At 39.2% G+C, this 13,337-nt stretch overlaps 1 non-coding gene across 1 annotated transcript; it reads right to left on the minus strand.

Moving 5' to 3' along the window:
* Window positions 1–13,124: 13,124 nt before the first annotated feature.
* LOC111727784 lies at window positions 13,125–13,231 on the minus strand. Its single transcript, XR_002775252.1, has one exon. It is a non-coding gene; the product is annotated as a U6 spliceosomal RNA (small nuclear RNA).
* Window positions 13,232–13,337: the final 106 nt, after the last annotated feature.

A 13,337-nucleotide genomic window follows, 5' to 3' on the forward strand; every position in this document is an offset into this window, starting at 1 on the left:
ACTCTACAAAGATATCAGAAGATCCTCAAAAGAGGGGTGAGTGGTACCTTTTTTTTTTTGTTCTTTTTCTGAGTGCCTTAAGGAGTCTTAGCCATTAGAAGCAGCAGATTTTAGCTGGGATAGTTGACAATTTTGCTTTGAACTTTTAAACTAAAGATACCCTTCTAAATGAAATCAATACACATTAACTAAGTTATACCTTAACCAAGGTATAGGTGTCTCCAAAGAGGAGGAAAACAGTTTTTGCAAGATTCAGCAAAGCCCCAAAACAGCTCAAAGAAAGGAAAATTTCACTAGCTATAACCCTGGTATAACCCACGTGTCTGTCCTGCCATATATATTTAAAGGATTGCATTTCTTCAGCTAACTATTTACATATAAAAGCCCAAAGCCTCATGTGACTCTCACAGGTAGAAGACAACAGGAAATTTGTCCACAGAATAAATGGCAAAATTTACATCAAATCAAACCAGATTTACTCCCTAAAGACGACATGAACCCAGGCTGTTAGGGTGAAAACCACAGAATTTCAAAAATTAATCTATGAGGCAAATTGGCCTCTGTAGTTATTCCCACAGGGCAGCATACAAAGGATTTTTATCTTTTAGGCTAGATTTTGCTTTTTAATTTTGTGAAAAGAATTTTTAAAGCTAGTGATAACAAAATTATTGTGTTCTTCTTTTAATTTAATTCCTCTATTAATACGAAAAGACAATTGTTTAAAATAAGAGATGTCTAAAATCTGTCTTTCAATCTAAAGGATCCACCTTTTGTCCATTAACATTCAATTATGTCCTCATTCTAAAATGAATTAATCTAATATGTTTTTAAGATAAGAAACACTTCCATAGATACCCTCATTCTCCCAGAAATAGGCTAAGACAGGGTTGACTAAAGCCCATTATGAATGGTACTTTTCTATGTCAAATGACATAGATAAAGCAATAAGGGAAAATCTTGTCTCTGTGAGAGGCGTGTTGTGGAAATGAGATGGAGCCAGTCAGGCTAGGGCTGACCTGACACAGCTGGTCTGATCACTATGTAATCTTTACCTCATGTCTCCCCATTCTCGTTGTTTTATAAATTCAGTTTTAACCTGAAGATGTATATTTGAGTAGTATAGGGTGACTGATTTCAGAGATTAACTTTTGAATTGTAATGTTGTATGGGTCAGGGGTTATGTCAATCATTGTTTATTATAGGATGTGGGTAATGGTGATTACTATTGTTTAAGATTACTGTACATTACTGTTAAGATAAGGGTTAGTAAGGTACTTGCTTTTAACTTTTATGTATAAAACTGTGGTTTTATTGGTTTTTTTTTTTTTTTTTTTTAGCCGGGCCTGGGTTTGAACCTGCCACCTCTGGCATATGGGGTTGGTGCCCTACCCCTTTGAGCCACAGACGCTGCCCTAAAACTGTGGTTTTAGAAATGGAAGAGCAGTTGAATAATTGAGAGATTATTCTCTCACTGTTCTCCAGAATTGCTGGCTTAGACCTAAACCCTATCTCTGCATATTGGCTGGACAATGACAGGTTGCAGACCCTTTTGTCCAGTAACATCTGATAGGAAAAACAATATAATTTTTTTTTTTTTTTTTTTTGAGACAGAGCCTCAAGCTGTTGCCCTGGGTAGAGTGCTGTGGTGTCACAGCTCACAGCAACCTCCAACTCCTGGACTTAAGTAATTCTCTTGCCTCAGTCTCCCAAGTAGCTGGGACCACAGGTGCCCATCATAATGCCCGGCTATTTTTTGGTCATAGTTGTCATTGTTGTTTGGCAAGCCTGGGCTGGATTCAAACTTACCACCTATGGTGTATGTGGCTGGCACCTTAGCTGCTCGAGCTACAGGCGCCAAGCCACGAATTTTTATCACAAATTTCCAAAAGTCTCTGTATTAAGACTAGTTGTATGAATTATTTTTCTCCAATAAATCAAAATAAGTAGTTACTTTTATTGTCTACTCATCTACTGAGTGGACAATACAGAGAGGAAGGTCGTGTTTCCTGGTTGGTTACCCTCCCCCCCCCCCGTCAGGTTCTTCTTTTCTTTTCTTTTCTTTTTTTCTCTACTGCATTATTTTAGAAGAACAGAAAGGTTTTAAATTATAGGGGGAAAAGCCTCCTTTCCCATAAATTTTTACTGAAAAATAAATCACTGTGTGAGGCAGATTGGTTAATCAGAGAAAAAGACATTTTAGTATGACAACCTGGCAACACAGGTTTGGGAGGGAGTAGGGAAAGAGGCTAGCTGAGGGGACTTGTGTTTCAGATAAAGTCCACAGTTACTAGTACTTTTAAAGGTGTGGGACTTTCAGATAATCTTTTCTAGTCTGGATAAAAGAAAGGCTTAGCTGTATTAATGGCAATAGTCTACAGGTATAAGAGGACATCTGTGGAGATGCCTGCAAAGACAGTTTGTAGCAGCAGTATGTCAGAGAAATACTTATTGAGGAAGGTAAGCCATTTTGATGGTTTTTTTGACCAGCCAGTGTATTGCAGCTTTGGCGGTTTTAGTCAATTTTAGACGTCTTGTTTTTCATAATTTAGTTGGTTAAATCTAATTCTATAAACAGAAAAAAGAGTGATCACACAACTAAAGTATTGCTGAGATCTTGAAGCACAAGGAGAAATTGTGATCAGAATCGTAATAAAGCTTAACCCTCAGCTACCACGTTCTAAATTGAAAGCCCAGACTAGCTCCTTAGGAGGCAGGGCCCAAGCTAGGCTTGCTTTTCACCCTCAAGGAAGCAGGTAACTCACTTTCCATATCAGAAGTGAACAAAACTTCCCTGCAGGAGTTCTATGGCAGAATAAACCTAGATCTCAACCAAAAAGTTGGGAGGTTGAGGAAATCTGCAGAAAGTAGCCCAAACCTCAGTGAACTGTCCAGTTGGTCAGAGCAGTAAGGAGCTCTAGCTTGGTCCCAGAGCGCCAACTGGGGAGTCACTACAAGTGAAGAAAGCCCAGCTCTTCTCAGAAGTCCTTTTAGTGGTCACCATTTATCCACCCAAATAAATGACTGAGGCAAAAATGTCAATCATAGAGGATTTATTAAGCCAAGATTTTGAAGATGCACCAGGAGATACAGCCACAGTTCTTGTTTTTCCCAGTACATTCTTAAAATCTGAGCTTAATAAATTTCCACCAAAGGATATTTTTGCCTCAGTCATTTACTTGGGTTGACAAGAAGGAAGATTTTAAATCAATGATCTCAGCGTTTACCTTAGGAAACCAGAAAAAAAAAGCAATTTAAGGTAAAACAATGAAAGGAAAGGAAATAATATCTATTAGAGCAGAAATCAATAAAAGTATACATAGGAAAATATTAGAGAAAGTTAATGGAAACTAATTCTTTAAAAAGATCAGTATAAGTGATAAATTTCTAGCCAGGGTAACTAAGAAAAATAAAAAAAAAGAGAGACAGAAACTATTAATACTAGAAAGGAGGGAGGGCTAGGTAGGTCAGGAGTTCAAGACCAGCTTGAGCAAGAATGAGACCCTGTCTCTAAAAATAACCAGGTGTTGTGTTGGGCACCTGTAGTCCCAGCTAATTGGGAGGCTGAGTCAAGAGGATCACTTGAGCACAAGAGTTTGAGGTTGCTATGAGCTAAGATGATGCCTCAGCACTCCACCAGTTTTTTTAAGACTGTCTCAATAAACAAACAAGGGTGGAGCCTGTGGCTCAAAGGAGTGGGGCACCGGCCCCATATACCAGAAGGTGCAGGGTTTGAATCCCAGCCCAGGCCAAAAACTGAAAAAAAAAAAAATACTAGAAATGAAAGAGAGGTCATTATGATTGAATCCATGGATATTGAAAGGCTAATAAAGGAATACAATTCTATCCCAACAAATATAATAGCTTAGATGAAGTGGACCAATTCCTTGAAATACACAAATTTCCAAAAATCACGTAAGGAGGAACAGAAAATCAGAGTAGGAAATGTACCTGTTAAATAATTTAAATCATAAATTAATATCTGTTCAAAAAAGAAATGACCAGGTCAAGATTGTTTCATTGATGAATTGCACCAACTTTTAAGGAAGAAATGATATTAATTCTTCATCAGTTCTCTTCATAATCTCTCCCAGGAAATATAAACAGAAGAAATATTTCCTCACTCATTCTGTAAGACCAGTATTACACTAACACTAAAACCATAAAAATACTTTAAAAGAAAGGAAAAACACAGAGGAATATATCTCATGAACATTAATCCAAAAATTCTCAGCAAAATATTAGCCAATCAAATCTAACAATGTATAAAAAGAATTATAGACCATGACCAAGTAGGATTTATTTCAGTTATAAAAGGCTGGCTCAGTGGTGGAAGTTTTGTCAATGTGAGCCACTATGTCTCCAGACGCAGAGAAAAACACCACATAATCATTCCAAATGATGCAGGAAAAACATTTGACCAATTCTAACACCCATTCATAATAAAAACTCTCAGTAAAATAGGAATTAAGAAGAAACTTCCTGAACATGATCAATAATGCCTCCAAAAATATACAGCTAACATAATACTTTGTGGTTAAGAAAATAGATGTTTTCTCTCTAAGATAAGAAGCAAGATAAAAATATTGCCTATCATCGCTTATATTCAACAATGTACTAGAAATTATTGTTAGTACAAAAAAAAAAAAACACAAGGGAATAAAAGGTATATGTACTTGGAAGGAAGAAATAAAACTGCCTTTGTTTGTAGCTGATATGATTGTCTGAGAGGACAATCCAAAACCACAGACAAACTTCCTGGAACTAAAAAGCAAGTAAGGAAATGTCATAGGATACAATAAAATGTGAAAGTCAATTATTGCTCTATATATAAGCAATGCACAGGTGGAATTTGAAATTAAAACAATGCCATTTTATCGTAGCACCAAAAACTGAAACAGTTAGGTCTGTGTCTAACCGGTCATGTATAGGATCTATATGAAGGAAATCAAAGAAGATGTAAATAATGGAAGATACTCTGTGTTTAGGGATTAGAAAACTCAATATTGTGAACGTGTCAGTTTTTCCAAACTTGTACTCCAAATTCAAAATCCCAAATAAAACCCTTACAAGCTATTTTACAGATAATCAACAGACTGATTCTAAAATTTACATGGCCAGACAAAAGACCTGCAAAAGTCAAACAGTATCAAAGAAGAATAAAATTGAAGGAGTCACGATTCATTTTCAAGAATTATTTCAAAGTTACAATCATTAAAGTAGTGTGGTAATGGGGAAAAAAAGACAGGTCATTGGAACAGAATTTAGAGCTCTAAAATACCCTTTCACCAAAGTTAACTGAAAATTAATCACAGACTTGAAAGTAAAGCCCCAAACTCTAAAGCTTCTGAAATAAAAAAAATTCAGAAAATCCAGGTGACCTTGATTTTAGCAACATGTTTTTAACTACAGAACTCATAGTATAATCCAAGAAAGAAACATTCACAACTTATATTTTACTAAAATTGAAAACTTCTGTGAAAGATGCTATTAAAAGAACAAAAAAATAAACTCCACACAGGGATAAAATCGGTTCTAAACTTGTACCTAATAAATAACTTGTTGAAAAAATATATGAGGAATTTAAAAAATTCAAGTATTAAAAAAAATATCAATTTAAACAAATGGACAGAAGATCTGACCAGAAAACTCAGCAGAAGTTTTCTGTTTCCTGTTTCCTGGAAAACAGGACCTGTTGTCGTTGGGTTTTGTGGACAGCAGGGGGAGAGCAGTGCACAGCTACTAACTACAATGGCTAAAATCCTGGACACCAACTACTCCAGGTGCTGGGGAGGATTTGGGATGCCCAGAACTCTTGTCCATTACTGGTAGAAATACCAAAAGCTACGGCCACTTTGGAAGACAGTTTGGTGGTTTCCTACAGTGTTGAACACAGTCTGTGATCCACTCTGGCTCTCCCATGTGTTTACCCAGAAGATGTGAAAACTTCTATCCACAGAGACACCTGCGCAGAAATGAGGTGGGGCTCATTAGAGAAGGAGCTGATTGCAGGACTGGGGCGGGAGACCCACCGGGGCATCTTGTAGTGCCCAGAAGTCAGGAGGTGTTCACAAATCACCCACCATGATGGGAGTCTGTCAGAGGGACCCAGGAGCTAATGGAAAGGGCTGCCAATCCGCCGAACTGGGACAACTTGAGCAACAATGACCCAAAATAAGCAGTGTTGGATTATGACCCTAAATGTGTGTCTGTGAGTCCATGCTGATTAAACGAGTAAACGGAGGAGCGTTGACCCATCTCCACTGCAGGAAAAGTTCCAAGCAATTCGTTAACATATTCTATTTTATTTTAAAGAACACACTTTACATTATTAAAACAGCATTGAGTTTTTTTGTGTGAAAGAGTCTTGCTCCATAGTATTAAGAAGAAGTTACAGCAAGAAGCACTAACAGAGACCGTCTGGTTCTTTCCCTCAGCATCCCTAAGCTCGTGAATCCCCAGCTCCTGAAGCGGGCTGCAGTAGTGACTTTTTCAAAGAGCACAGTATGGGAAGGATAGAGAAAGAGTCACTTGGATGTGGCAAAACCTGATAGTCCCATCTCATCCAGGGGATCAAGGTCGACCTCACTGCTGAGTGGTGAGGTTGTGCGCACATCCCGACGTGAGGGGATGACAGTGCATCCCTCCCTCGATAGTCCTGGTCTCTCAACCCCAGAACTCCAGTGCTCATGAGAAAGTCATGCGATGAGGGCCAGCTGGGGACATTCTGCAAAACGCCTGTCCTCAAAACTGCCAAAAGGGTCTGAGAAACTGTCACGACCAAGTGGAGCCTAAGGGAGACAGTCAGGGCAGCCAAATGTAAAGCGGTATCCTTAATGAAATCCCGGGACAGAAAAGGGGCATGGCGTAAAAACTAAGGAAATTTGAAAAATAGTATAGACTTGAGTTAATAACTACCAATATCAGTTCATTATCAATTCATTAATTGTAATAATTGTACTGTACTGATGTTATATAATAATATCTACCTACACACAATTATGACTAGAATGGTCTAAATGAAGAAAATTTCAACAGATACCATAAGGACTGTGCTTTCAGAAGTCAAGTTTTGTTGCTTTCCTCTTTTCTTCCTTCCTTCCTTCCCTCCCTCCCTCCCTCCCTCCCTCCTTTCTTTCTTTCTTTCTTTCTTTCTTTCTTTCTTTCTTTCTTTTCTGAGACAGAGTCTCTGTCACCCTGGGTAGAGTGCTGTGGTATAGTTCATAACAACCTCAAACTCTTGGGCTTGAGTGACCTCTTACCTGAGCTTCCCAAGTAGCTGGGACTATAGGTACCCGCCTATACCTGAGCCTCCCAAGTAGAGATTAGGTTTCCCCTTGCTCAGGCTGATCTTGACATCCGAGCTGGAGCGGTCTACCCGCATTGGCCTCCCAGAGTGCTGAGATTACCATCGTGAGCTGCCATGCCAGCCTGGTTTTCCTTTTTTAAAGTCTGTTCCCTGTGTCTCTTTCCAGCATCTTCCTTTTCCCCAAAGGCCTACACAGATATTGCCAAAGTCAGGAGCGTATCTACATTTCAGCAGAATTCCACAAGGTACAAAGATTGTTAAAGGTAAAGTTATATCTGTCTTTTACAAAATAAAACAAAGTTTGATAGTAATGGATTTTAAAATACATGCTCAAAGCGCTGTTTTCCTTTGCTGTGGAGACCCTTCCTCATCTGGGGGCCTCCCCACCATCCCATGTGGGGGTCACATTTTGTCTTTTGGCAGCTCACAGTCCGACTGTGCAGAGGGCTTGGTGTGTTGTGTTAAATGAGTTTTATTAAACATCTTAATGAAAGATATACAAGGGGTTTCTGGCATACAACTTTTCGAAATGTTGAAAATCAGTGGAAAAATTAGAAATGATCATTTTTCTTTGTGTTCTGAAAAGCCTAAAATAAGCCCCTTTGTCACATATTATAAAATGTAAACAGATGTGGTAGAGTGAAGGTGCTGCTGAACTGTGGCTTTCCAAGCCAACACACTGAAGGTTCCTTTGACCTCAGTATCCCTCCTCATAATTATGTCCTGAAAAGTGCTTTCATTTTGGACTTTTTAGTTTGAGATAGAACTGAACATTGATGCAACCATAGCATAAGCTAAGAACTCCACTTTTTTTTCTATGTAGTCAACTTTGCACCCACAGAATGAAACTTATGTTAACTGGACTCCAGTAAAGTCTCAGAACAGCAAATTCTTCAAGCAGCTTCATGAGATTCGCTCTGGAGCACACTAGGCCAGCCAGGATGGTGCTTCTACATACCTGGGCCAGTCTGTTCACACACACTGCTTCCGAGGACTCTTCCTGTTTCCTGCCCTGTTCTCTTCTGGTCCATTTTTCATTCTACAGCCAGAGAGAACGTTTTTAAGTTAACCCAATTATGTCACTTCCATTTGCAAAACCCTTCAGCGGCCTTCCAGTGCCCTCAGGCTCAAGTCCAGACTCATTACTATAACCTGTTACTGCAGCAAACACGCTCTCCAGCCTCTCTGAGCTTTATGCCATCACATAACCAGACACTTCTCCATGATCCTGGCGTGCTCTGTCCTGACCCATTACGCATACTTGCCTCCACCTATCTCACTCCCATCCCCACCTCACAATCTTGACCTGACCTTAGATGTCTCTTCCTCCAGAAGTGTTCCCTGACAGCAAAGTTGAGACCCATTACACTGCAGGATCATAGCATTTGAATTTTCTGGCCCAGCATCCTTTAGCCTTAGTCATTTCCCTAGTACCAGAGTCACTTCCATTTTTGAAATCTCATTGTTGCCAACACCAGCCATTATGATTAGGTGCACAGCCAGTTTTCACTGGGTATTATATTCAAATACTAAGTGAGGACCCACTAGACAGTATTCTTCAAGAGCTCAGAGATCAGCAACAAGAAGTGATTGGACTATAAAAGAACAACATCTGCTCTCATAAAGCTCTTTTATTTCCCTCTGAGAGTAGGCAAAGAAAAATCAGCAAACAAAAGATGAAAGTGTTAGCTGGGTATTGTGGCAGGTGTCTGTGGTCCCAGCTACTTGGTCCCAGCTACTTGGCTGAGGCAAGAGGATCACTTGAGCCCAGGAGTTTGAGGTTGCTATGAAGTATGATGATGCCACAGCACTCTATCCAAGCCACAGAGTGAGACTCTGTCTCAAATAAACCAAAACTAAACATCCCAAAGACAAAAGTGAATTAAGTAGCATTTTAGAAGGTGCTAAATGCTCTGGACATGAGGAAGGGAACAGGATAAAAGAGAAGAGATGGGGATTGGAGACAGCATTTGAAATTTCTAATCAAGAACTTGAAGGGTAGAGAGCTAGCCACAGGATTCTGAGGAAGTACATTCCAGCCAAGCTCTAAATCTGAAGCTGAGAAAGTACCTTGGATGGTAGAGGAAGGTCAGGACAATGAGTGTGAGTTCTGTTGACTGGGAAAGAGAAAGAGAGTCAGGGGAGATGAACTCACAGAGTTGATCGAGGTATCTTTGGGTCAGTGTAAGGGTTCGTCTTGGCAGTCTCTGGGCCTTGCCTTCTCTGCCTTGAAGGAGAGGGCTATGCCCTACTCTGCCCAACCCTTTACTGCTTTCCTTGCACACAGTCATATAGTGGACAAGTCAGGACCAATCAGCACTTTTGTGAGCAGTATAGATGCTGCTTAGTGCAAATGGAGATGTGGAAGGCAGAGGTTACTTGCTTTATTGTAAGGTGCTTGACTGTGAAAAAACTGTAAGGCTAGCACAGCCTAAGGCTTTATTTTCTGTTATATGTAAGAAACTTGTTTGAAAATACAGTTAGTGGAGAGGGAAATTGTTTAATGAGAGGGGCAAACAAAATAAAATCCCAAAAGACATCATTTAAGATTCTGTATCCAGTGATAGCTGAAGCCAGCCACTACCCTAAATATTAGGGTAAAGTTTAAGTGATATTTAAATTTCCATCAACTACAAACTGTACTCCTCACTAATGAACCTCTCAGTAATCCCATATCAGCCTCTGATTTTCTATTTTTATAAATGCCATATTGGAGACAGGCCCTGTTTCTGCATTTTATTACCCAGAGTCAACATTGTCAACTCATAGACAGCCCTGTTTCATGTAGAGTTCTACCCACTTTGCACCTTCCCTATCATTTAAAGCAGACATCATATAATTTTATCTGTAAGGATCTTTAAAAGAAAACTCTTTAAGAAAATATAAACAAAAATTATTGGACTAAAATCTCAATAATGGGTTTTTAATTGTATGCATTAATTTAGCAGATTGAGAATTTTAGGGAGTGACAAAAAGGCTGGATCATTATTCCTTTGTTCATGGCTTAAGCTCTTAAGTCATGAATAGTTTCCATTTGTGTAAACTTCTTTCTCAGCACATCTGGTTCTAGTTAGTTCTTATTTCATTATTAGTGTAAAGAAAATACTTTGTGATACTGATTTATAGGGAAAAGACTAAAAGGTAACTCAAATTAGATAATGTAACATCTTTTGTGCTTAATAGTCATTATGACTTTCCTTTACAGAAATGTTGCAATCCTCGTACTAATACAGAACCACAATGTTTGACCTGGATAATATTTTAGGAAGTATTCTTGGTAATGTTTTCCTGCTATTTCATGTGGTTCCCACTGCATGAAGCCTTAGATTACTTGCAATGAGTAATGATTTATAATTGTTCTGAGGTAACAATTTCACCAGAAAGCCAATTATTAAAATCCACTAAAATCCCATTGACTATAGGAGATGAACTAATAAATATGGAGGATGTGAAAACAGGGCCAGCCCTTCGCCACTTACTTGTTCAACCGCAGATGAACTACGGTTCATTTATCTTTATATCCTTAGATTTAAGAGTGCATAGAAAATGCTCAATAAATTTTGAAGGAAAGAGAATAAGAGAGTTAGTTAAAAGTTATCAGTTTTAAGCTCTCTGTTGAATCACAGTCGTAAGGTTTGGGGAACTGTGTATGCTAAAATGGCTTTCCCGAGTAATTGTCATAAGTAATTGTGCAATACTTTTCTCTGCAATCCACAGGGAGGACATTTCAACACAAGAACTGGAACAGCGGGGATTGTAACAGACTTCGCAATGTGTAAACACCCTGGCTGCTCATTTTCCCCCTCTAGAGAATGGAGTTGGCGTCATTTTTTACACAGGGTTGGCGTCTTTATTACCCAGGGTGTCTCTGAGAACACTGGTGAAGCTCAACTCTCTAAGTGCAATGAAGAATATTTGCTGAGATATTTAAGGCTTCTGTGATGAGAGTGTTTATTGACAAATGTAAGTCATGAAGAAAACATAGTACGGCACCTTGTGAGGTGTACATATTCAAAACATTGATCTTATAATGGTGTCAGTGCTTGACAAACTATGGCAAATTGTCTGGTCTCAGAGATCATTTCCTAAATAATACTGGTATGTCCAAAGTTCTGGTCAATGGGAATTTCCAGCACCACATGCCAAATGTTAGAGGAAGTAGCATAATGAAAATAGAGGAGCACAAATGAAAGAATGAAGCAGCAAGGTAAACTCCTGTGTGTTGTTCATACTCTCTAAATTGACCTCTGGCTGAGAGAAGCATGGGCAATGCAGTTGGTTTTCCCCACGAACTCCTCCAGCTCATCATTCTCACGGGCCTCAGAGAATAGGAAGGTGGAGAGGCCACCACCAGACCACCCGTCAAGCTCCCACACAGCACTCCATACAATGAAGTCATATCCTTTATCCTCATGTGCTTTGGTCTCTCTTGAATTATAAACAAGAAACATTTTATTTTATAATCACTCATCCAATTCTTTATCTTTCTTATTTTTTGTTTTATAGAGACATGTTCTTGCTCTGTTGCCCAGGCTAGAGTATAGTGGCACCATCATCACTCACTGAAGCCTCTAACTCGCGGACTTCTGGACTCAGTTTCCCACATGCCAGAATTACATTCATCCTGTTCTTGATACCTTCATTTCATTTTTGATCCACAGTCTTGGATTATGTCATTTTTCTTTGGCTCAAAGACTTAAAGCATGTCACAGACATCATATAATTTTACCTGTAAGGATCTTCAAAAGATCATTACTGCAAAGAATTCTCCCAGATTTTGATTGAGACAGTATGTCTACATTACTTTTGAATTTTATCTTCACTGGTAAGAATACAATGTATTTTGTTTCTTTCAGCACATTAAAGATCTCATTCCATCGTGATCTTGCCTGTATGGTTTCTATGAAAGTCTTCTGTCTTCACATCCTGTTCATCTCCTGATAGTGGTCTCAATAAACTTTTGTGTCATTATTCTTATATCCCCACCCAAGGAAAAATTAACTAAATTTAAATTTATCCATACTGTAGCAGCCCGTATAGTCTATGGCTAGGAGGAGTGAGAGTTATAGGAAATACCTGTAATGGAACACCTTGGTGAACAGGGCATGGAGAGAGATTTGGTTCTAACAAGCATGAGAGCTCGCGAGATGAGAGCATTGGTGAGTTGGCAGTCTCTACACCTGTGGTGTTGAGAGGCACAAGCTCAGCCTTATATTAGGCTGGAGGAGAAGGCAGTCAAAAAGCATGCACATTCTGTCACGGATCCACTTACTCTGACTCTGTCTCCTCTCCTGCCTGCAGAACACCAGCATGCATCTCTCTGCTGAAGATGACCAAGCTCTGCCAAAGACTAAGATCTATCTGTTCTAAGAAGACTGCTTTATTCTCTCTAAGAAACTCTCTCTCTCTTTTTCTCCAGCCAAAGTAGATAGCCCTCAAGCACCTAAGAGAAACTGTTCCTGAGCAAGGTGGCTTAGTGGTCCATGTCCGGAACCTGCCTAAGCTGAGCCTGAGACCTGGCCAGTCCCTGGCCCTGACAAGTGGTGTCAGAAGCAGATCCTGACACATACAGATAAAAATTAAATACCATGGAGGGGCCACGGGCCATTGCAATATATAAGAGCTCTTTCCCCCCCACCCCCAGAACTACTTTCATACTGTCATGAGCAATGCTTGGCTGTAGAGAATGCACACTCTCCACGTGATATGGCTTTCCTCTTTGAATTCTTCAAACTTTTCTTTGGCATTTTAAAAATTTTAAATTTCTAATTGAGGTTAAAAAACACATAAAATTTACTATCTTAACTATATTTAAGTGTACTGTTTAGTGTTATTAATGGAATTTTATGTCACCCATGGGCAAGGGCCATGTTAATCATCTCTGAATATTTCAAATTTTAGTATATGTGATGCCAAAGTGAGCAAATCGCCTTTTTTTTTGGCAGTCTGAGAAATGATATGCCTGAGTGTGTGTGTTTGTATTTGATATTCATTTCACTTAATGGTGTGTGAAAGTCTTGGACTGTAGTTT

Source organism: Otolemur garnettii, unplaced genomic scaffold (assembly GCF_000181295.1).
Source record: "Otolemur garnettii isolate 467f Iridium unplaced genomic scaffold, OtoGar3 scaffold00123, whole genome shotgun sequence".
NCBI lineage: Eukaryota > Metazoa > Chordata > Mammalia > Primates > Galagidae > Otolemur > Otolemur garnettii.